General features: G+C 36.2%; 1 protein-coding gene across 7 annotated transcripts in view; it reads left to right on the forward strand.

Annotated features, from left to right (window-relative positions):
- Nucleotides 1–23,161, forward strand: part of Prkd1 (protein kinase D1) — a 317,831-nt gene that overhangs the window by 52,023 nt on the left and 242,647 nt on the right. For 2 of the 7 annotated variants that reach the window (XM_074068228.1, XM_074068230.1), the window contains exon 1: nt 1–5,217. This exon is cut by the window's left edge and continues 23,766 nt beyond it. The exons of the other annotated variants lie outside the window; for them this stretch is intronic. The gene's annotated coding sequence lies outside the window, so the exon portion shown is untranslated. The remainder of the gene's footprint in view (nt 5,218–23,161) is intronic. 7 annotated transcript variants of the gene reach the window in all.

Here is a 23,161-nt window from a genome sequence, read left to right on the forward strand (position 1 = left end):
CTCTAAGTGTTCGTGAAATAGCAACAGTGGCGGGACTAGAATATTGACAAAACATCTTCAAAAAAATGGGACTACTATTAATGGTTAAATATATTGGTTAAGATAGTCTGATTCAGTTCCAAGTTGTATGTGATAGAGATGAAGTCTGTATTTATATCTTAAAGGAATATTGAACAATACAGATGTGATCTCTGATTTCCCAACTCCTAAGTATAATCTGTGTATAATAGTTATGTAAAATTACTATGTGGCAAACAGTAATCTCAGATGTAACAGGAAAAAAACGGAAATTTCAGACATGTGGGTTTCAAAATAATTCTTAACATTTTTTCAGGGGTTCTTCCAAGGCAAATGAAAGGAATTTTTGCAAGGTATAGTTCAGTTGCAGTTTCCCTCCTCAGAATTCACATTATTGCCACAGTTTACGAATGACAAACATTTGTGGACTATGGCAGCAATCTGTTGGGTGTTTCAATCTATTTTGAGCTGAAATTGATTAGCACTTTATGAAAAGTGTACTGAAAATTGCCATGCTTATCAAGGCAAATCAAGCCATAATTCTGCCTTTTTTTTGTACACCTGCAGCTATGAATATTTTTTGGTGGATACATTGAGATGTGCTCAAGAATATACATATTGGACTGCATATCATGCAATTTATTCTGATCTTACTGACAGTTTGCAAACAAGAACTCAAAACAAGATGCAACTGTGTGCAGCTCCCAAACTGTAGGTTCTGATTTTGGCATCCATGAATGCGCTTGGAAAGGGGTTACAGCTGAAGAGGTGTGCTTTTGCTCATCTGACTATGAAATATAATCTGAGCATTTGTTTGATGGATTTCATGAAATATGGAGGAAATCTGAAACAAGGGCTTTTCACTTGATTGCCTTTATTTTTGTCCCACCTTGGTAATAATGAGGAGAGGTAAAATCAGCTGGAGTTGATGATTGTAGTGCTAAAAGTTAACCAAATGCAAGGGGATTATTAAGAATGAGGAAATGAGAAGGTAAGCTCATTGTCCCTGTGGCAACACCTTCAAAGAAAAACAAATATTTTAAACCAGAAGAAAAAGGGGAACACCATGAAATACATGGAAATTGTTGATATTTGAAAGGAAATTATAAGAAAACAGGCAAACACACTGTCTCTCTGGGGCAGAGTTAAGAATAAATACCCTGAGACTGAAAAACAAAAAAAGGCAGAAGAAAATCATTGATGATTTAAATGTGCCTTGGAGTAAGCTACTCACCTAAAGCCTGTTTGATTCCACCAAATGTTTTAAGTTGCTACTTAAAAGTAGCATATTCTGTGTGAAACTGTTACCATATACCAGGCTTTATCTAGAAAAATATAATGAATCATCTTATAAAATTCTGCATTTGTAGCAGTTAATAACACTTTGTTCTACATGAAAATACACTCAATAAAAATCATCTTAAAAATAACTTTTTAGGTGTTTGTAGTGAAAAATAGGTCACAGGTTGGAGGCATGGCTCAAGTGCTAGAGTGCAGAAGAAAAAAATGTAAATCACTCACGATCCTGACACACTCGTAATACCTATTTAACATGGTTGAGTACATAATACCAGCTGTCTTTAAAATAACCCTGATATGGTAAGCTGTTTCAGGATTTGCTTTAAAAATTTTTTTATAATATATCATAAACATATTTTCATGTCCTTAAATATTCTCCTATATTTGGAGAAGGTATAGTTTTTTTCATCATAGGGAATTTCTAACATTCTTATATCTAATTTCTGCATTGGTGGGTGTTTGGACATTTCCATTATTTTGCAGTTCAAAACAATACTTATCATTGTCATCAACATTAAAAAAGTATTGATTGAGGTGAAATTCACATAATACAACTTCATAGTGTGTTGGAACGATCACTTCTCTCCAGTTCTAAAACATTCCACTCACTCCACAGTAAGATTTTACTCATTAATGGGGCATTTCCCTTCTTGGCTCCACCCATCATTATTTGCTTGCCCTTCAAAATTGCATTCACTTTTTTTTTCTTTCCATTGGCAATCCAAACTCCCATCTGTGAAAAGTTGTACCTACTAGGCCTGATTTCTCTTCTGAAATCTTAGCACACATGTCTGCATTGTTCATTCATTTGGCCTATTTTTTCACTTTATCTTGTAATGCCAGTTCAGTAACATGCATTGCTTATAAATTATATTACATGCAGTTCATTTTGCTAGAGTGGTATCTTCTCTTTTTTATGGTTCCCAATGACTGTCTTAGTAACATAGCACAACAGAAATGCACAGAAATTCTTGTGATATGAATTAAGATTCATTTTTCCCTTTAAGATAACTCAGCATTGTATGTAGAGGATTGCTTTTAGCATACTTTTGTCTTGTTTTCTCTTCAGGTCTCAAGTTCTTCAAAACAAACAATCTTATAAAAAGTACTGCATGTATTATTTTTATGATCTTATTTATGAGATTTGTATTCATTTTGGGTACTGAGATTTAATGAACAAGGCAGTGTTCAGTGTATGTACATTTTTCTCTTTACTTTCTTTTAAATAGAAGTTTGGTCCAGTTTTTTCTCAGCCTTCATCTTTCTGTATTCGATGCTTGTTTACACATGAGAAATTCCAAATAGAGGGAACAAAAATGTAGGATTATGTTTTTGCTTTTGTTTTCCATGTGGTACTAGTAGTTATTAACTTCAGAGAACATTCCACAGTGACTTTTGGGCCCTCTTTGCTATTATTCCTGATAGCTAAGAGAACATTTTATGAGAGAGATAAATTATGTGATTTCTTCCTAAGTGTATTTGCCTTGCACTGTGTCCATATTGATTGGCCTCAGTAAGTAGAATGCATGTTTCCATAGGAACTAGAATAATAAGTTGATATTACTGTGTGTAGAGTTTCATTGTTCCAAGAACGCATTTGCAGAGCAAAAGAATGTGAATTTATGTGCTAAGTAATCTCAGTTTTTAAAAAGCTACATTTTATTTTCAGAAAATTTCTATCTCTTCTTCATTACTTCTGAGGAAAATATATTGCTAGACATTCCTTGATTTTTTTTTTGATCCCTCATTCCTCTATGATTTCATAAAAACCAGATTTAAAAAAAAAACAGTGGAAAGTCAGAACTGTATCTTTCCTAGTGTACCTCCATCTCTTCTAATGGGCTGCTTTACGGCATAAGGACCATTATTTATTTTATTGTTCTTGTCATCAGTGCATAGGTTGTGCTTAACTTTATTGACACCCCTTTTAAAAACAATTCCGACTGATTTCAGAAGAGACATATTTTGCATCAGAGAGGACTAAACTATGCAAAGTGGCATCCTTTGAGTAGTGCTCTGGTAGTGCTCATTACCAGAGTGGCAACAAGGAATTTTGTTTAAGCAGTTCCTATAGTGATTGCACACTGGCTCACTTCCCAGCTCTTAACAATTTCAGTGTGGGTTTTTTCTTGATTGACCATCAGTCTTCAGCATCTCTGAACATGCTTTGCATACACACACACACACACACACACACACACACACACAATTGGCCAGACATAAGATAAACAAACAAAAGACTCTCATTAAACTCAAGGAACAGCTTACAAGGAGCAATTTAGTCCTTTTTTGCATAATTAAGAACCCTGTTCTGCATCATGTTTTGGAATATGGAAAGCCTATGACTTTCAACTTTTCAGAAGCATTGCCAAGTGTCACATATTGTTCATTGGCTCAAATATTTAGTCTATGACCAATGCCCTCCCTTCCTTGCAGATTCACTATAGTCTGAAATGCATTGCCAGACTAATCATTCTAAAACTAATTTGTGGCTGTTTCTTCCAGGTCCGAGAGTTGTTGGCTGATTAATAAATGATCGTCTATTTTGGGAACATTTACCATGTATCCGACTCTGTGCTAAACAGTGTCAGAAACTTCCCTATAGATAACACCATGCCCATTCAGCCTCCTGTACCATTTGTACCATTCATGTCACAGCCACGGTCATCTTTTAACAACACAAATTTGACCATGCTGCCTTCTTGCTTAAAACCTTTCCATGAAGTTGCACTTCAATTTGCAATAATTCCAAAGTCCTTATCATGGCTCACAAAGTGTGGTGTCTTATGGCCCCTGCCATTTGCTCTAGCCTAATTTTACTCTAATTCCTTCCTTGCCTACTGAATTTCAGACATGGTGGCCACCTTTGTTTACCTAGAGAAAGCCAGGATCTTTCTCATCTGAATCTTTGTGCTAAGGACCTTTGTTTTTCCCTGTGTCTGGAACACCCTCCTTTTTCTTTCCATGTCAAGCTGATCTTCTCTTCCATGTTTTACCATAAATGTCACTCCTCAGATAGTTTTTTTCCAATCATACTAATAGGCCTTCCCTGTAACTAACTCATTATAGCACAATCACAGTTCTAAGTTTATATTTACTTGCTTTCTTTATAATAATAGTGTCCCTGTGGGACACTCTAGAGAATGGTGTCAGGGTGGTCTTTATAGGTAGAGCAAAAGTCTTGAATGGAAGAGAATATGTAGGTTCATGGGCATAAAGGTTTGTGAGAACAATGGAAGACTGTGGCCAGATTGGTTTTAAAGTTTTTAAGTAAGCAGCAGTTCTTAGGATGAGTTTTGGGGTGAGGCTTCTGTAAGTGCAAGAAGTCAGTGTCAAGTGGAGGGGAAGTGGGGTTTGGTAACGTTGAATGTCTGCTATGAGTCAGGGTTCATTAGGCACTTAGCAGACAAACCTCAATTTGTGTTCTCAAGTACTCTTGTGTGTACACCCAAGTCTATACCCCCCCACCAAAAAAAAAAAAACCCCCAAACAAAGCTCAAAACCTACCATACATTTTTCTCATTCTTTTTAACTTTGTTTTTTAATAATGCCTTTTTATAGCCTCCTGCCTGTGCCACAGTTTTCTCCCCATATCCTGTTCAGCTCTGCTCTGTATCTCCTTTTTTTCTGTCTCCTAAGCTTCAACTCCTAGAAGTGCTTTTCACTGGCCTCCTTCCTCACTTCCATTGGTGTGTGTCTTCTGCCTCCCTCTGAGTGTGTGCAGAGTGGTATTTGCCTCTTTTTTCTGTGCTTCCACTGTGTATTGTCCTTTGTCCCACAGATCTTACTTTCCCAGCTGGACCTAAACACACGGAGTGCAAAATTGCCCATGTGTCTTTGTGATGTCATGTTCCAGTGAATAGTGTTACATTGGGAGAGCATGGGAAGAGAGAAGGTTAAGTAAGACATTTTTCTCATATATAGCTAACAAGTAAAACCCAGCCATTTAGTATATATGAAATGCAAAGTGCTAATGCATAGCCAATTATGAAATCAAGTACTTTGCCTACTTTATGTCTAAAATGATTGAGTTGCCTCTTATTTCAGTGAGAAACTGTTGAAGAGAGATGTGTTAGACCTTTAAATGTCATAGTGAGGTAGTCAAGATTTGGTTTTGATCTGAAATATTGGCAATATAGTTCTAAATTGCTAAGCCTCATTTCTGTATTCTTTCTCGTTATGTGAACTGTCAGCATGATTAATGTGTAAGAAGCACCATCATTTAGCATGACTGAAAAACAGTACTTTTTATTCATTTTAGTTTGGGGATAATGCAGAGTTACAGCTTTTAAAAAATTAGATTACATTCAAAGACTGCTGGGCGTATGGTAGCTGTTGTAGGGTAAAAGATACTGCTTTACAAGCCTTAACTATCAGTAATTATTATTGTATCTCACATGTATAGAAGTTAATAGAGCTGTTCGATAAAGCACAGGACTAGCAGAGGGTATGTTGTAATAGGTAATCTGGTGAGTAAGTATCTGGAATTTGGGATTTCCTGCTGTTGCCAGAAAGCAGCACAGGGACATGGTAAATAGAGAGTCAGATAACTAAAAAACCATAACCAGTTTGATTTCCTCATTTTCTGCATTTTATTAAACTTATTCATTGCGCAGATGTTTTGTCATGCCTATTCTGTTGTGTTGGAGGCTAGAGATAATTACAAAAGGACTATCTGTTCTTTTAATGCTTCCATTATTTTCTTATGCAATCGAGCATGTGACTTTTTGACTCAGCTCCATTGCATTTTGCATGTTATTGTCATATGCCCTGTAAGCCCTTCCTGATTGACTGATTTGTGTGTACTTTTATAGTTAAATGTTTGTATGTGTGACTTGTGTCCCAGGAAAACACAGAAAACGGTTGTAGATATTAGGAGCCTACCCTATTTTCTCAGTTCATTAAAGAACTGGCAATTCAAGGACAAACCTGTTGTAATTATTTGCGAATGTAGCTTCAAGTTGGTACCTAAAAACTATTCAAGAGCATCCTCCAGCAGACTGATAACTTGTAGAGCGAGGTGTGGTAGGTCTGTGGATGTATATTCACATAGGCTAATTCTATTCCTTCTCTAGTTCTTTTATTTCCCTGTCCTTTCTATGTCAGTCCCAGGCTGTTGCAGTTTTAACTAGATTAGATGGCTTCTTCTCAAATTCATTTTCAAAATGATTCATTTTGGATACTAAACTGTTCCTCAACTTACCTACACACTCACACTTTCTGTTTGGCTTTTCTGTATGGTAGGGGACATTTTGCATGTGTGTTTTACACTGTTGCAATACAAAATGGCAACACACTGATGACAGTGTGACATTCTTAGGAGAAAAAGTAGCTATGCTTCTTTTTTTTTTTTCCTCATGCTATTCATTCTGAGAACCTATGGGTATTGAATTCAGATCACTGCGCTGTGTGACATGTGCTTTCAACATATGTAAAAGTCAAATAGAATGTGCAGTGGTGGTAAGGTCATTGTCTACATTTATCAGAGATCATTGGATTAATTGTTAGAGAAATTCAGATTCTATACTTCAGGAAACCTTGAGTGTAGGAACTGTAGGAAATCAGTAAGCTCTGAAGGACTTGAGGGTTAGACTCCTGTTTGGATGTTGGAGTGAAACAATGTGCATAATACTTTGTTTGATTCTTTCAAAAGGTTATAGGATATCTCTGACTAGGTAATACTGACAGGAATATTAACTTGTTACCAGTTGAATTTACATATTGTCCATCATTGCCCATAGTGACAATAAAATCCCAATTAATGTGATTTAGTTTTATTACTTAATTCATAAAATAAGCATTTAGTTTTGTGTCTTGATACCATACATCTGTATTTTAAAAAGAAATATTTTTACAGAAAAATGCTGCACCATTTGACTTTAGACTTACCTAAATATTATTTTAGGTATTCTTTATCTCCATAGTTTTCTAGCTGTAGTTGAAATTGCTATTATCATTTTGTGACTTTTGAGATCAGGTCATTCTACCTTAGATTCTCTGAAAAAATCAATATACTTTTTTTGAGTTTTGTGGGAGAAAGTTTGCATTTCAGAGATAAATTTAAAATTTTTCAGAGATGTAAGGGAATATTGACACGTGGAAAGCAGTAAGACTGTGGAATGCTTCAAGGAGGCTTGAAATCAAGGTCAAGAGAGGTGGTTACATTTTCTTTGCCACATATTTTGCTTGATGCATTCTTATCTGTTAATTTGCCTTTCTCCTTTTTTCTTCAGTGATATTAAGTCACTTTTTGACCAGAACAGATAGGAATACTCAAAGAATACATCAAACTTTCAGCATTTAAAAAGCCAAATTGAGTCTTAAGTCTAAAATCTTTGTTTTAAAACAAGATAGAGTGAGAGATGTGGCAAGAAAGGAAAATAAATATTTCAGAAAAGTGAAAATGATTTCAATAGCATAAAGTTAGGATTGGAAGAGGATGAGGGCAAGGGCATGGCAGGAACTGTAAGGAATAGAAACGAGAGATTTTATAAAAATAGGGAAGGGAGCGCATTATTTCCTCAGGGAACGTCACTTGTCCTCTTAGACTAGGTCAACATGCCTGTTCTGCCTTTCATAGCTCAAGGGACCTTTTCCTTCATGACAACTATTGCAGTCCTCAATGTAATTGTTTAATGACAGTCTGGCTTCTACATTGTAGTAGTATTCACTGGTATTCTCAGGAAACATCACGAAGGGTTGGGGGCATATGCCAGTGGAAGAGTGCTTATCTGGCATGTGTGAGGCCTTGGGCTCAAATGTCAGCATCACATAAAAACAAGCAAGCAAGCAAACAAAAAATTCACGGAACTCTGCATACACAGGGACTTAATGGATTAAAAATAGAACACAATAGGAAAGTTTGGAAGGACAGACTGTCAGAGAATGAAAAATAAATGGTGTTCACATTATCATGTGTGACAAAAAAACTCCTACAGTTTTTGTTATGTTTCTCCAGATGACATATTTTAGGTTCGAAGAGGGTGATATATTTTCTTCGTATTGATGAAGCATTCAGATAAAAACACTTCAAAATACTTTTATATCTGATAAGTTGTTTTTATGCTAATCTACTGCAAGGAGATACAAGAGTTTCTGCCTGTTATATTAAAGCATAAGAAAGAATTATATTGAAAAGATACTCAGAGGACCTACGTAAATGCCTGTGGTATGAAATATGTTCCTTAATTTCTGATTCCTAAATTGTCTCCCTTCTGCCAACTTTAATATATGTGTTTTTCCCACTTGAGGGATTATTGAAAAGGAACCCTTGGCCTCCACAACAGCCATTTAGTATGAAACTCTCCACGAACAGTGGCAGCAAGATCCCAACTGGAATGTAACTGTCTTTTTCAAACTCACAACTGATTTTGCTTTACAAGAGAAAACCCGTGGTAAGAAGGTGAGGTGGAGTTTTATATAGAATAAATGCTTCTAGAAATGATGGGTAGGGTATAATTTGTAAGTCAAGGTACTTTTCATTAGCGATTGCCAAGCTTAATCTCATGAAAAGGGGCAGTAATCAAAGAGAAACCCTCGTGCCCCCTCTTCTTTCCATTTTCCTCAAAGCTATTGCTCCTTGAGAGTGGAATTTGATGCAAAAAGTACTGGTTATCACTTACTGAACTGACTTTTGCCATGTGTAGTTTGTTCTGACTGAGATGGATCTAATTTGTCATGGTTAGTATATTTTCAAATAATTTTGATAAAAATATTAAAAGTGAATAATGGAAAGGAGGGCTTGTTCACCTCGACTTGAAAATTAGACTGCTCTATTCTTTTAATATATGTAGATTTGTAACCTCCCTAATTAGAGAATTAACATAATTGTGTGAGATTCAGATCTGGAAAAACTGTAAAGTTGGTGTAGAACAACATCCATGTTCCTGGAGTCAAATAACCTGAATTTGAGAGCAACTTCTTATCAGGTTACATTAAGGAATATCATTTAAATCATTTGAGCCTCAGTTTCTTTATCTATAAGGAGAGAATAAAAATTCCCACTTCAAAGGCCATGAGGTAATATTTATAAAATCGCTTTCAAAATTGCCAATGTTTAAAGACATATAAAATGTCACTGTTAATGGATAATGGCATTTGTAATACATGCAAATTTGAGAGTGGTGCCAGTAATGTAAATTTAGTTTTTAAAGTTATGACTACAGCAGTATCCCTGGGTCAGTAGTAGGCAGCAGTTCTCAGCTGATAATGAGCTCAAGTTTGACCAGGCAGGACATCCAGGTTCATTGCTTCTTGGGTTGGTTACAGCAAATCTGGGCAGCTGGGGTTGACTTCCTTTCTCAGTTTTCACTAGTATGAGGTAGGTTACCTGTCTTGCATTATGTTAAGAAGATTCCTTCCAGGTCCCTTTTTGAGCCATAACTCTTCACCTGTGATTTAGTTGGATTTCATTCTTCCACAGAAATGTAGCCAGATATTTTCTACAAGAAGTTTTGTTCCTCCACAGCCTTCAGTGCCACACAATGGGTCTGTCATGTCTAAAGCAGGTGCTTGTTTTGACAATTATTGTGGATTTCTTTCAGGAATACACTCACAGCAGAAGGAAGTAGACTTGTTCTTGAGATTACACAGGGTATATTTATTCATATGTATCCTGAATAAAGTGTTTGTTTCCCAAAACTGCTTTTTGCTCCTGTTTTGCCCTTAATTCTCTAAGAATGGCTAATGCTGAATTATGTCAGAAAATGTTCTAAAATCCTACAAGTGCTCTTTATATTGATTTAATTTAAAATCAGTTTACTCATTTAGATAGTTAAGGAAATTATTAATTGTGCATTGTTTTAAAGAAGCATCTTAGACTGAGTATGTTGGAATTAACTATCTAATATCTAATATATTATGTATTTATATAAATATAAATATATATTCATGACCATGGTCTCCAAATAAAGAGGAATTATGAGTCTCTTTCTAGGCCCTGAATATTTTCTACCCAGTTGTGTAACTTTGTGACTATTAATAACTAGTTTTCACTGAATTCTCCTTCTCATTTTAGAGTTTTATAATGAGATCAGAGTTATAAGATGAAGCTTACTGTATTTCATTCATTTATTTGCATGAGAATGCTGGATGACTGTGTATAAAGGAGTCAGGCCTGTTAATGTGGTCTACCTGCAGCTGGGCTTTGACTGTTGGAGGCCTAATTTATTTTGAGAATTACCAAACATTAAATGTGTGATTATTTTCCAAGTGTGGAAACTATATATTGTAATGATTGGTATAAACAATGAATCCATTGGTCTGAAAAAAATAGACTTGATGTGCTTTTTGCCATTGGTTTTAATATTCATATTCTTTTTGTAATTACAGTTTTTTTAGGATAAAAGAAGATATTGCACTGCTATTCAATAGAAGAGACTTCTCTAATATTGGAAGCCAGAAGTGCAAGGGGAAGTGACTTCTAGACACTTATATGTGATATAGATTTTAGTGCCCCCCCATTTTTGTAAATCTCAGTATTTTTTCCCACGGAACAAGAAATGGGAAGATCTTACAGCTGTTTCCATGTGATTTGGCTCCAGAAGTGGTTTCAAAGAGAGAAGATAAAGAGTTTAGGGCACTGAGAAAAAAAAAAAAAAAAGGTGGGCTTTTCTAGTTTTGGTACAGGTGGAAACTCTTAAAGGCTTGCCATTTTTTGAAAAAAATATTCTCAGGAGAGAAGTAGAGCCAAAGATCATGACAGGTGATCTCTAGTGTTTCATAGTGGTCATTGGAACATTATTTAAGGCAGTGGTCTCAAGTGCAGAAATGACTTAGTCAGGTCCTTGTGGAGGGAAGCAAGAAGTGAGGATGGGACAGGATTGCTCTTAAGGACTTCAAAGACATTTCCTATTCAATTCAGTCATTTACTCATTCTGAAAATGCTTACTGAGGACGGACAATTTGTGAGATATTGCTTTAGGTAAGGACTGTAGCAGTGTAGAAATAAGTGTGTGTCCTCACAGAGTTTATGTTCTAAAGGAGAAGACAAAGGATGAATGATAAGTTAAGATTGTGATATGTGCTTAGAAGAAAACCAAACTATGATAGGGGAGATTCATCAGGCCAGGAAGGCCTCCCCTTCATTTATTCATACATGTAAGCATCTGAGCATTCATTAGTATTAGAAAGAATTATTCATCTCAAATAAGAGAGATAGGGTTTTGGTTTTCAGGGAATAGTGATTTGTATGAACTTATTATCCTCTACCCCCCTCCCCCCAAAAATGTTAAATAACTGAAGTTAAGATTCCTTTTAGCCCATGTTAAAGTTTGAGTGTAGTACTAATGGCAGGAGACCGCATTCTGGTTCTTGGGAGAAGAAGAAACCAAGATTGGGGTAAGGGAGGAGAAACAAACCCTGTGCTGTACATCTGGCAGCCATCTTGTGGGCAGGTTTCTAAATAAGTAGATTTTGGTTTTACGTTCTTCTATCAGACTTTCAGCACCCTAAATCTCCCGTACTTTCACTCTCTGTCCTTAGCAGCCTCCCCAGCCCCAGCTTGTTTTACTCTTAGAAAGTGCTCTGGGATATCCAGCATTTTCTTTGTCTTGGTCTATCACCCCCCCACCCCCACCCCCACCTTTACCATCTGAGGGGAGCAGTTTGGTTGATCTAGTTCTCATATGTGGGTGCATGATGGTTAATGTTATCTTAGTCCTGACCTGAACAAAGGAATTCGTATTTTCTAAGGAAGCTAACTGAATTACTTATTCCTGGGGATTTAAGCTGCCTAACAAAGCTGGTGAAAATAGAATGTAGAGGAACTGTCCTGGGCAGGAGGCCACCAGGTTGGGAAGGTCTGTCCTTCTGGTTAGCCTGCTGCCAGGCCAGGTAAACAGCCTAGGTTTACATGGAAAAGCAAACAAACAAACAAAAAAACACCCTGAACCAAAAACTGGAGTTCTCTTCTCTCAATCAAGGCACTTAGGCCAGTAAAGGAAGAGTGACAGAACAGGAGCAGATGACATTTTTATTTCCTACCTTTCAAAAGCTGGGTATTTTTAAGTGGGGGGTAGCAAGGATAGAGCTTATATTACTGAGGCTGAAAACCTGGCCTGCCATTACATGTAGGTGTTGAGACAGTAACAGTAACAATGGTAGAATTACCGACTGTGCTTTCTGGTTGTCTAAGTATGCTGGAAATGCCATGTGCATTTTTCGTATCCGTCCTTACCACAGTCTTGCAGAGTTCACAGTAACGTCATTCAGAAGGAAGGCTGGTGCTGCCGGGTTAAGGCATCTGGTCAGGTTGCACAGCTAGTAAGTAAAGTTGGGACTCAAACTTGGGTTTGTTTGATCCTGAAGTCTTTTTTTCTTCCCTATCATTATCCCAGAAATAAATGAGTGATGATTTCATAGGAAGTAGTGCATTGTTAGACTTGAGCTGTGCCAATTCCAGGTCACCAAGTGGCTCTTGTTCTATATGCAAGATAAGATGGACTAAGCCACAGAGAGGGGAAAAAAAAAAAAAAAGGATGGCCGGAGGAGTTCTTGTTGAGTGATTTTTCCCCTGTGAGCTCACCAAACTCAAGGATGTACTCAGAAGTCTCTTTGTATCTCAGCTACCCAGAAAGCCTGGATGTTGGCTGTGTCCTGGACTTATGAGTGATTGGATTCCTCCCTCTCTTGAGTATTTAATGTAAAAACATGAACAGCGAGGTAGTGAATTGAGCTGACAACCTGTTGGTCCTTTTCACAATCAGTATTAATTGGGCCTATTGCTATAGATTTTAGAGAAAGTTTCATCTACTATTCACACCTTTATCTATTTGTATTTCCTTCTCCATGGGCATATTCTCAGTGATTGTTTTTTTAATCCCTTATAACACTAATGAGAAATCTGTGACTTTAATATTTTTGCTGTTTTTCTTGGAGCCCTTGTTAGGTCTTTGGTTGTGGTTATATAACAAGTTATTCAAGTGTGTCAGCAATTGTCTGCATTTATCCTCCCCACCCCTCTTTTTGTGGGAGTTGGTAGTGGAAAGTGCAGCCCCAGTTGCTGTATTTGGAATGTAGGATGATCTACTCGTTTCAAGTAAAACACTCCTGTAGACTTGGTAAAAGTCTTTGATTATATAGGTTGGTTGTCATTTTTTTGGTTTTGCAGTATTTTCCAGTTGGCTAATTCCACTTTCCTTTGTTTGAAGTATGAGGTACAACACTCTGTATACTAGGTCATCCTTCATGCAGATGCATTGTTTTAGTGAAGCTCAAAGCTGGAGGAATCGCAGGATTCCTTTTCATGGATTTGTATGCAGTTTATGTTATGTCCTGTGTTACCAAAGATGGTAACTTATTTATAAGTTAGAAATTGCCACAGGTGTACTTATTTTTACAGCAGGAACTTCATGACCACTGAAGACCAAAAGAGCTCAAGTATGGGAATCTAGGTGGCCTATGCATACTGTCCAGAGATACAACCTTTGATAAGTTGCTTTATTTTGTGGGTTTTAGTGTCTTAGTTTATAAATTAAAGCTATCAAAATGGCCTTTAAGGCTAGTCAGGTCTTCCATTCTGTTATCTAAGGTTGAAATAAAATGCAGTGCAGAGAGAAATATATTCTAGGACTAAAAGAATAAGATTATTTCTCTCTTCTTTCTGTCAGTTTTGATTTCTTATATTTTGGTAGTCTGTTATTGGTGCATGAATACTTACAATGGCTTATGTCTTCTTGCTATTTTGAACCTTTTATTAGTGTATAATGCCTGTCTGTCTCTTGTAAACTTTTTATATTTAACATCTACTTTTGCTCTCTTGTGGTTTTTTGCTTGGACTATCTTTTTTCCTCCTTTTGTATTCAGTCTATTTGTGTCTTTGATGTAAAGTAAGTCTTTTGTAGACATGTCTGTCTATTCTGCCAATCTCTGTATTTCTAATTGGAGAATTTAATATATGTGTATTAGAAGAAATTACTGATAAGGAGCTACAGAATTTGTTATTTTGAGATTTATTTTCAATATGCCCTATCGCTTTCCCCCTTCATTTCCAAAATTACTATCTTCTTTTGATATTTTGTAGTGAAATATTTAAGTTCCTTTCTTATTTCATTTCATATATATTCTGTAGCTGTTTTCTTTGTGGTTAACATCGGAGTTACATTTAACGTCCTAAAGTTGTAGCATTCTAATTGATTTTGTATCAGCTTAACTTCAGTGCAGTACAAAAACTGCTCCATTGACAGCACTGTCCAACCGCTTTTGGTTATTGATCTTTGGTTGTATCTCTATAACGTTTTTGTCCTCAAAACATAACCTAATACTCCTTTAAGTGATTAATCTTTTTAATTAATTAGACAAAATGTGGAATTATAAACCCAAGTTGTAATAATAGTAGCTTTTAGACTAATTTTTAAATGTTTGTTTCTTAAATCCTAAAGAAAATAAAAAATAGTACAATAATACTAGCTTTTATATTTGACCATGTATTTGTCTTCACTGAGGTTTTTATTTTTTCACATGGTTTGAGTTACATTTTAGTGTATTTTCATTTCACTGCAAAATTTCCTTTCTAAATTTTTCTGCAGCACTAAGATTTGAACCCAGGGCTTATGTTTGCTAGGCAGGCGCTCTGTCTCTTGAGCCAGGCCCCAGCCCTTCCTTGAGAATTTCTTGCGGGGAAAGTCTTCCTGATTTTATTGGGAATGTTTTAGTTTCTCCCTTACTTTTGAAGGACAGTTTTACTAGATACAGGATTCTAGATTGACACTTTATTTTCTTTTTGTGCTTTGGATGTATTGGGCCTAGTGCCTTCTGATAAGAAATCTGCTGACAGTCATTTTGAGTATCCCTGTATGTGAAGGATAACTTCTCTTGCTACTTTCAAGATTCCCTCTTTGAATATGTTTTTTGAGAGTTAGATTATAATGTGTCTTGGTCTGGGTCTCTTGGAGTTCATCTTACTTGGATTTCGTGAAGCTGCAGGGTACCTTTTGGGACTCCACAATGCATATGTTGATCGTCTCGTTGTCCTTTACCTCCTTTAGTGTCTGCTCACATTTCTTCAGTCCTTTCTTTATCTTCCTCAGACTCAATAATTCCATTGTTCTATCTTCAAATTTGCATAGGGTCTTTTCCATATTTAGTATGGAATTCCTTCCTTCTTTCCTTTTCTTGTGGGAGGTAGGCAGTAATGGGGTTTGAACTCTGGACCTTGTGCTTGCTAGGCAGGGGCTTAGCAACTACATGGGCCATGTCCTCAGCCATTTTTGCTGTCTAGTTATTTTTTGGATAGTGTCTTGCATTTTGACCTGGACCATGATCCTCCTTTCTATGCATTCTGTGTAGCTGGGATGTCAGGTGTGTGCCACCATGCCCAATTTATTGGTTGAGTGGGGGTCTCACTAAGTTTTTTCCTCAGGCTGGTCTCGATCTGTGATCCTCCCAAACTTTGCCTTTCTAGTAGCTGGGATTACTGGCACTTTTAGTAAGGTTTTCTATATCTCATCTGTATCCTTATTAATATTTCCATTTTGTTTTCTTGACTTTGACTTTCTCCACGTTTTTAGTTCTTTGAGCATCTTTAAGACTGATTTTTTTTTAAGTCTGTCTAATAAATCTGCCATCAGGTCTTCTTCAAGGTCATTTTTTCTTCGAATGGGCCATACTTTCCTGTTTCTCTGTATGACTTGAGATATTTTTCTAGAAAACTGGACATTTGAATTAAATAATGTGGTATCATTGGTAATTAGATCCTCTCATTCTCCAGGGCTTACTGGTTTTGTTATTACCATTCTGTTTTGATTGTTGTAGACTATCTCTATTTCACGAATCAGCCTGACATAAACTCAAGGTCTTCTCAGGTCTTTCCTAAGTGTACACTTATTCCTGGGCATGCATGAACAGTCATGTTCTAATTTTCCTTATATATACTTTTTTTTTGAGACAAGGTCTCACTATGTATCCCAGGTTGGCCTCTTACAATCTTTCTGCCGCAACTTCTGAGTGTTGGGATTACAGCCATGAATGACCACATCCATATTTAGTTGCTTTGGATGTCCGTGTTTTTAATTTCTGATTCTCAAAGGGGAAAACAAGGGAAATGAAGGAAGGAATGTTAGTCCTCAGAAGTCATTTCAGCTAGAGGGAGAGGAACTTGTAACAATGGGGACAGGTGCAACAATGCCTTCCCACCTCTTTGTATGTCTTTGATTAGAAACAGAAGTAAGTATCAGGGTACAGATTCTTGATATTGAGGTCAGGGTCCTTTCTGTTTACTTTGACTCTGGCAAGCTACATGCAAGTTGTTTCAGGCACATCTGCATAGCTGCCTAACACAGGGCAGTGAGTAGTTACTACTGTGCTAAGGATTGAACTTGACCAAAAGTTGTCACAATTGATCCTCCAAGTTTTCTCCTGGAGGTTGCAAGCTTTCAGAAGATTTCAGAATTCCAAAATAAAGCCAGGCTCAGTCTCAGAGTGATTATGTGAGAAGAGGAATTCCTGAACCTTTCTACTCATATTGTTAAGAATTCTAGAATGTTTATAAATTTTTTTAAACAGAAAGAGGTGTTCATGATCAGTGGATTGGCTACAGTGTCTTAGAGATACCTCCTTTTTCTTCAAGCATATACAAAGAAACTTTGAGGATGTCAAGAGTGGCAATGGAAGTGTGAATCTTAAAACGGTCAGCAGATAATTCAGAGGACGGTGTATGCTTGATCCCTATTTAAGGATAACTTATTGGTGAATCCTCCTGTTAGTTTATTGCATCGAATATATGATGAGAGTCCTTAAAAGAATAGAAAGTTGAGATTTTATTTTGCTTACAAACCAGTTTAAGGAACTTTTTTCTCATGGTCATATTCTGTTTGTCTTTTTTTTTTTTTTTGCATTTTTGTGCCTGGTGTTAAAGAGTCTTGGTGGATCACAATTTGTATTGGCTTCTTTTTGTTCATTCTCATGGTTTTCAGGGCAGGAAATGTAGATTCTTCACTTACTTGTGACTGTTGATAGTGGCTACAACATAGAACCTCGTTGTCACAAATACCTACTTTATCTTAGACAACATCACATGAGTCAGAAAGTCTAAACTCTGTTACTTAACCAATGGTGTTAGGAATTCCTTAATTCCTTAATTTATGGATCTTGTTTTTTGCATGTGTACATCACCTTAGCTGGTGACTGCAATTTCTGAGGGAAGAGATGTGATGTTTTTGGCACAGAGACAGTGATGTGAAACACAGCCTCCTTGGCCTGCAAGAGTCTCAGAAACTGCTGAGGTAGATCCAAGTTGGGCCAATTAGATCATCTGTTCTGGGAATTTGGGTACTGACCCTGCACTTGGTCTCTGTGTACAGGTGGAACCATGCAACCTGTTTAAATTTGGGAGCTGTGGAGTGGCCATCTTTCTTTGTTAGGAGGTTCCATTCATACTGGTACCATGCTTGACTTCTTTCTTTTACTTTCATCCCATATCCAGTCCAGGCAGCTTTCAGCTCCACTTCTACAATGTCTCCCAACTCTGATTCCATCTTGTTTGTACCACTGCCTGGTCTCTTTCACTGCCGTTCCTACCTACTGACTTGGTGGTCTTTTTGCTTCTGGTTTTGCCTCTGATCTCTTTCTCAGAAACTTAATGATCCTTCTAACATGTGTCTTACCATGTACCTTCTCTACTATAAAACTTCCCACATCTCCCCATCTCTCTCTGAGTAAAACCCAAATGCCCTCATTGGGGCCCACGAGGCCATGCATGATCCAGCTGTCTCTGTTGTGTGTGACTTTCTCCCTTGCCCCTTCCCATATTTTCCCTTGCTGTTCAAGCATGTGTGCACCAGGGCTTTTGCCCTCACTGAGCCCTCTGCTTAGTGTCCTTCCCCTGGATATTCATGTGGTGGCCTCCATCCTTTCAGTCCAGTAAATACCCTCTCCCCAGATTCAGTATTCGAATGAATTGAAAAATGGCCCTCCTTTTTCTCTTTACCAGTCTTATTTTTTCTTGCAGAATTTATCACCTGCAGTTGTATTTTATACTTACTTAATTGCCCACTGTAAAATGTATGCTCCATAAATCATGGATTTGCATTATTTATACCTGTATCCCTGGGACCTGGAAGGATGCCTGATGTCAATAAATAGATTTCAGTTGATAATGAATGAATAACGATCACTATTTAGATGTTAACACATATGAAGCTTTTAAATATAATGCATATATAGCACATTTCCTTAATATAGAAATGCTTTTTGTTTCCCATTTTATTATTAAAAATGAAGTCATATCTTATAATTCTTATCTAATTCAGCTGTTACTAAATAGATTCAGCAGCATCTACATTATAAATTTTAAGCAAGCTCTTAGGCCTATAGACTAACCAACACATTCCCATACCTCATCAGATGTGTAATAAATAGCAATAGATGCATAGTTTCTTGTTTGGAAGTATTGTTTTTCCTCAGCTGGGCAGGGACTTTTGTTGGTTACTCTACAGTATTCTTAATACAGTGACATGTTCTTAGGTATTATTTCCATTGTACTATAAATGATAGTCATAGTACAAAAGCTATGTTTATGGTGGTTTTGATTTTTAAAATTATATTAGTTTTAACAGTTTAGCAAAATATGCTGATATATAAAATGTGACCTATCTTTAAAATAATATGCAATCAATCATATGTCATTTTCTATTTACTCATATTTTTTAGAATTATTCATTTATTTTGGTCACATTATCTTGTGCTTGGTGTTAGTCTATTCTAAATGTTGAACTTAGGTTTAAAAATGTAATTTTGCAAGTTTTTTAGAAAATATGTTTTAACAAACCTATTAAGCCTACCTGGGAATGTATTTTGGAAGTCTGTTTATAGAAAGGAAATACATTAAACACACATTGGTTTTGTATCTAAGATGGTGTAACTTCTGTCAAATGGACATTTATGTCAAAAGGACATTTAGTTAACCTCTGAATAATTTAATTTTTTTCTCCTTTAACTTCAATCATTTTTTTTTACAGGCCTTTTCTGTTTTGGTCTGGTTTAACAATTTTACATATCTTAAGTAAGACATTACTTATATTTTTAGAATTATAAACATTGCTCATGCATTGCAAAAGTTTGAAGAAAACAGAAAAAGCTGTGGCAGAGACTACTAGGTGCCTTCTTAATTCTCCCTTTCTTTGTTAATTAGATAAAGCATCAACAACCATAACAGTTACATTGGCGTTTGGCCATGCATATAGACATTATTCGTTTATTTTCTTGTTCACTATGGGAGGCTGTGTCCTAGCCAGAAGTGCTGTGTGGTTTTGTGGGAAAACATCTGAACTGAAAGGGGGTGTCTTTCTTTTCCCCCCTTTCCTCCATTTTGCTGACCAGAATGGGTATCTGATGGACAGTATTTTGTACTGAGTATATGTTCTGCCCCAAACCCTATTTTACTATGTCACATGCAACTTGTTACATATTTCTCTCTTGTATAGAGAGCAAGAGATCCCTCTCAATCCAAAGATTTAATGGCTTTACTGCACCTTCATTCTCCTGTAATCCCTTATACTTGCCTCTGGTGTGGCATTTGGCAATCCTATTGTAATTATTTATTGTCTTCCATGTTACTCTCACTTGCCTTGAGGACAAAATAGGTCTGGGTTTGGTTACTGAACAAATACTTGGGTCACTTGGATGTACCAACCTTTCTGCCCAGTGGCCCTATGATTTCTCTAAGCTTAATGTTCCTTATCTGCGAAGTAGGTATATTATCCCCACTGTTAGTATCTTGAGAATAAATGAAAGAATGAGAACACATATTACTTAGTATAGTCCCAGACCCAAGGTTCATATTAACAGATAACCTGTTGACTTCATCTTTGCTCAACTGGTGTTTCTAAATTAGCTTATCTTGAAGCTGTGTTTAAGTTGCAAGCAAATCTCACCTATAACTCTTTATCTGCCTTACTCTGTTTTATCTATAGTATTTATCAAGTTCTAACACTGTACGATTTATTAGGTATATTTGTTGTTTGAAGCCTCATTGAAGGCAGACGTGTTTGGCTTTGCTCAACGAAGTATCCTAAGTTCATAGAGCAGTACCTTGCACTTAGTTGTTGCTTAATAAATATTAATACATAGTGATAAATATTGGTTGAACAGTCTCCAAATACAGTCACATTCTGATGTTAGGACTTGAACATAGGAATTTTGGGGGTATACAATTCAGTTGATCACACTTGGCGTCCCTCTGACCCTTCTGAAGCTTTTTGGTGGGACAATCTGACCCTTTCTGTTTTACCTTTGGACAGTGTCTTTGCTGACTTTTTACTCCAGGCCAGTCATTTCTTCCTCCTCATTACTTCCCTCCCCATATCTAATCCTAACCCTTTGCCCAGTCCATACTCCCAGGTGTCTTTGAAAAAAAAACAAAAAAGAGGCTCAGAGGAAATACTCAGTTCATGCTTGGTAGCTCACAGTCTTGTGGACATTATCAATTTGGTTTGATTTTGGAAGACAGTGTGGATCGAAGATAGGTAATTAGTATATAGAAAAGGCTGTTGTTTAAAAAGATGTTATGAATTTATCCAGACAATCAATATAACTACTTGGAGATTACATGTAACCAAATAGCATAACTTCTGAATAGCTAAACAAAACAAATAGAATTGTAAGGAGAAAGTGACAAAAGCACAATGGGAATAAATTGAGTTTTTAACATGCTTTGCACAGTAATTGGTAGATCAAGCCAGGGTTTTCCACACTTTAGCATGCATAACAGTCATTCCAAGGACTTGCTAAAACAAATTGCTGAGCCTACTCACCCCCAGTTCCATTCTAGGGTTTCTAGTTCTACAGGGTATGGGGTGGGGTTTGAGAATTTCCATTTCTAACATTTTCCATTGGGTTCTGCAGTTGCTGCTCTGGATGTCACACTTTGAGAACTAGTGGGTCAAATAACCAAAAATTAGAAATTAGTGAGGACATATATGATCTTCAGAACAATTAGCAAACTTGACCCAGTGGGCATATGTAGATCCTTGCACTCAATAATTAGATAGTAATCCATGGATGCAATCATATTGTAGATATTTACCACATGGACTAAGTACTGTGGCATTGAGCCAACTCAGTAAGCACCAAATGTTGATACCATACAGACAACATTTGTAATCATTGAATAATTAAATTAAAAACAAATAACAAAAAGCTAACCAAAGAACCCTATATATCTAGGAATTACTTTCAACAAAACTCTGTACTTAAAAGTAAGTAATTTCTTAGTGGCTTTTATAAGAGTTCTATAATCTTTATTTCCTAATAACAAGAGACTGGAGCAGAAATGGTCCAGTGTTCAGAATGAATGAACCGAGATGGTGGTTCCGTGGTGTTTGCTTTATTCCACTCTGTGGCTTTCTATTTTAAATATCTTAAATGAAAAGGATGATTTTAGAACCCTGTACCTATGTATATGAACTTCATGTGGGTGGGTAAAGTAGAGGCATTTTCCAGAGAATTTACCACTCATGAAAACTGTCTGAAAAAATTGTAAAATCAGAAAAAAATCTTCAGAATCCTTTTCATTTGAGAAAGCATTGTTAAGTCTCTTCATCTGAAATCTAGTATGTGAACACAAATGGAGTTTATGTGTTTTGTAGTTTTGTGTTCAGCTGAGAACAGACAATATTTTCCAAAAATTGGCATACTAATAAGGTAAATCTGGCATACCCAAAATTAAAGAGGAATGCTGTTTTGCTGCAGCACTTGAAACTCAGTCAAATCACTTTTATATATGTTTGTCACAATAATTATAGTTAGTAAAATTTAGTGAATCTTACTTGTGATTAAGAATCAGTGTTTTAGTTATGACCATATAGGAATTACCCTTACTGTAAATATTACTGTAACGATAATGTTTTACATTTGACCTTACTGATGTATGCTTTAGGTATAAAATGTAGACCTTGTACTGAATTTATATCTGGCAAAGTCATAGAATATTTATTAAAAATATTCAGCAATAAAGAAGAATGAAATTCTGTCGCTTGCAGGAAAATGAATGGAACTGGACAGGATCATGTTAAGCGGTATTAGCCAAGCTTAGGAAAGACAAACATTGCATGCTTTTGTTCATTTGTGGAATGTACACCTGAAAATATAATAAAATGATTGTAAAAGGGGGACCATTTTTGGAGAGGGAACTGGAAGGAGGGGGACGGGGAAATGAAAGGGTGAATATGACAGAACTACATTATATATCCATTGTATGAAAAAAGCACAATGAAACCTACTAAGAACTGTTGAAAAGAAGTGGGGAGGAGGAAGGGGAATTCAAAACGGGTAATAAAAGGGGTGAATTTGAGCACAGTACATTTTATATATATGTAATATCACAGTGAAACCCCTTTGTACAATTAATTCATGCTAATAAAAAAATTAAAAATCCCTTTCATTCTAGTATGTTTCACCATAATTTGTCTTTCTTGAAAGTAGGCTCTTAGTTACTTAAGAGTTTACACAAATGATTTTTGATTACCTTTTTATTTTTATAGTGTTAAATGTTAAACTTACCTAAATACACATAAGAAAGCCGAATAAACATCCTTAGTGCTAATGGCTAATATTTATTAGAAAACAGTTGATTGGAAGTGCAATGATTACAAACCCAAGTACGTTTTTTTATGTTAGACCGATCATGTACATCACGCTGACCCAAAGTAAGGAGACCTAAAATTGGTGGGTTTTGCATGTTTATTTTTGTTTTTCTACAACTTTGGGACACAATTTAATTTTTAAAATTATTTAATTAAATTTAAATTACTTAAATTATTTAAAGAAAGAACAGTATGAAAAAGGAAGGTACTTGGTTGCCTTTCACTTCTTTTACAGTTGGTGTATTTATTATTACTTACGGTGTGGA

Source organism: Castor canadensis, chromosome 3 (assembly GCF_047511655.1).
Source record: "Castor canadensis chromosome 3, mCasCan1.hap1v2, whole genome shotgun sequence".
Classification (NCBI taxonomy): Eukaryota; Metazoa; Chordata; class Mammalia; order Rodentia; family Castoridae; genus Castor; species Castor canadensis.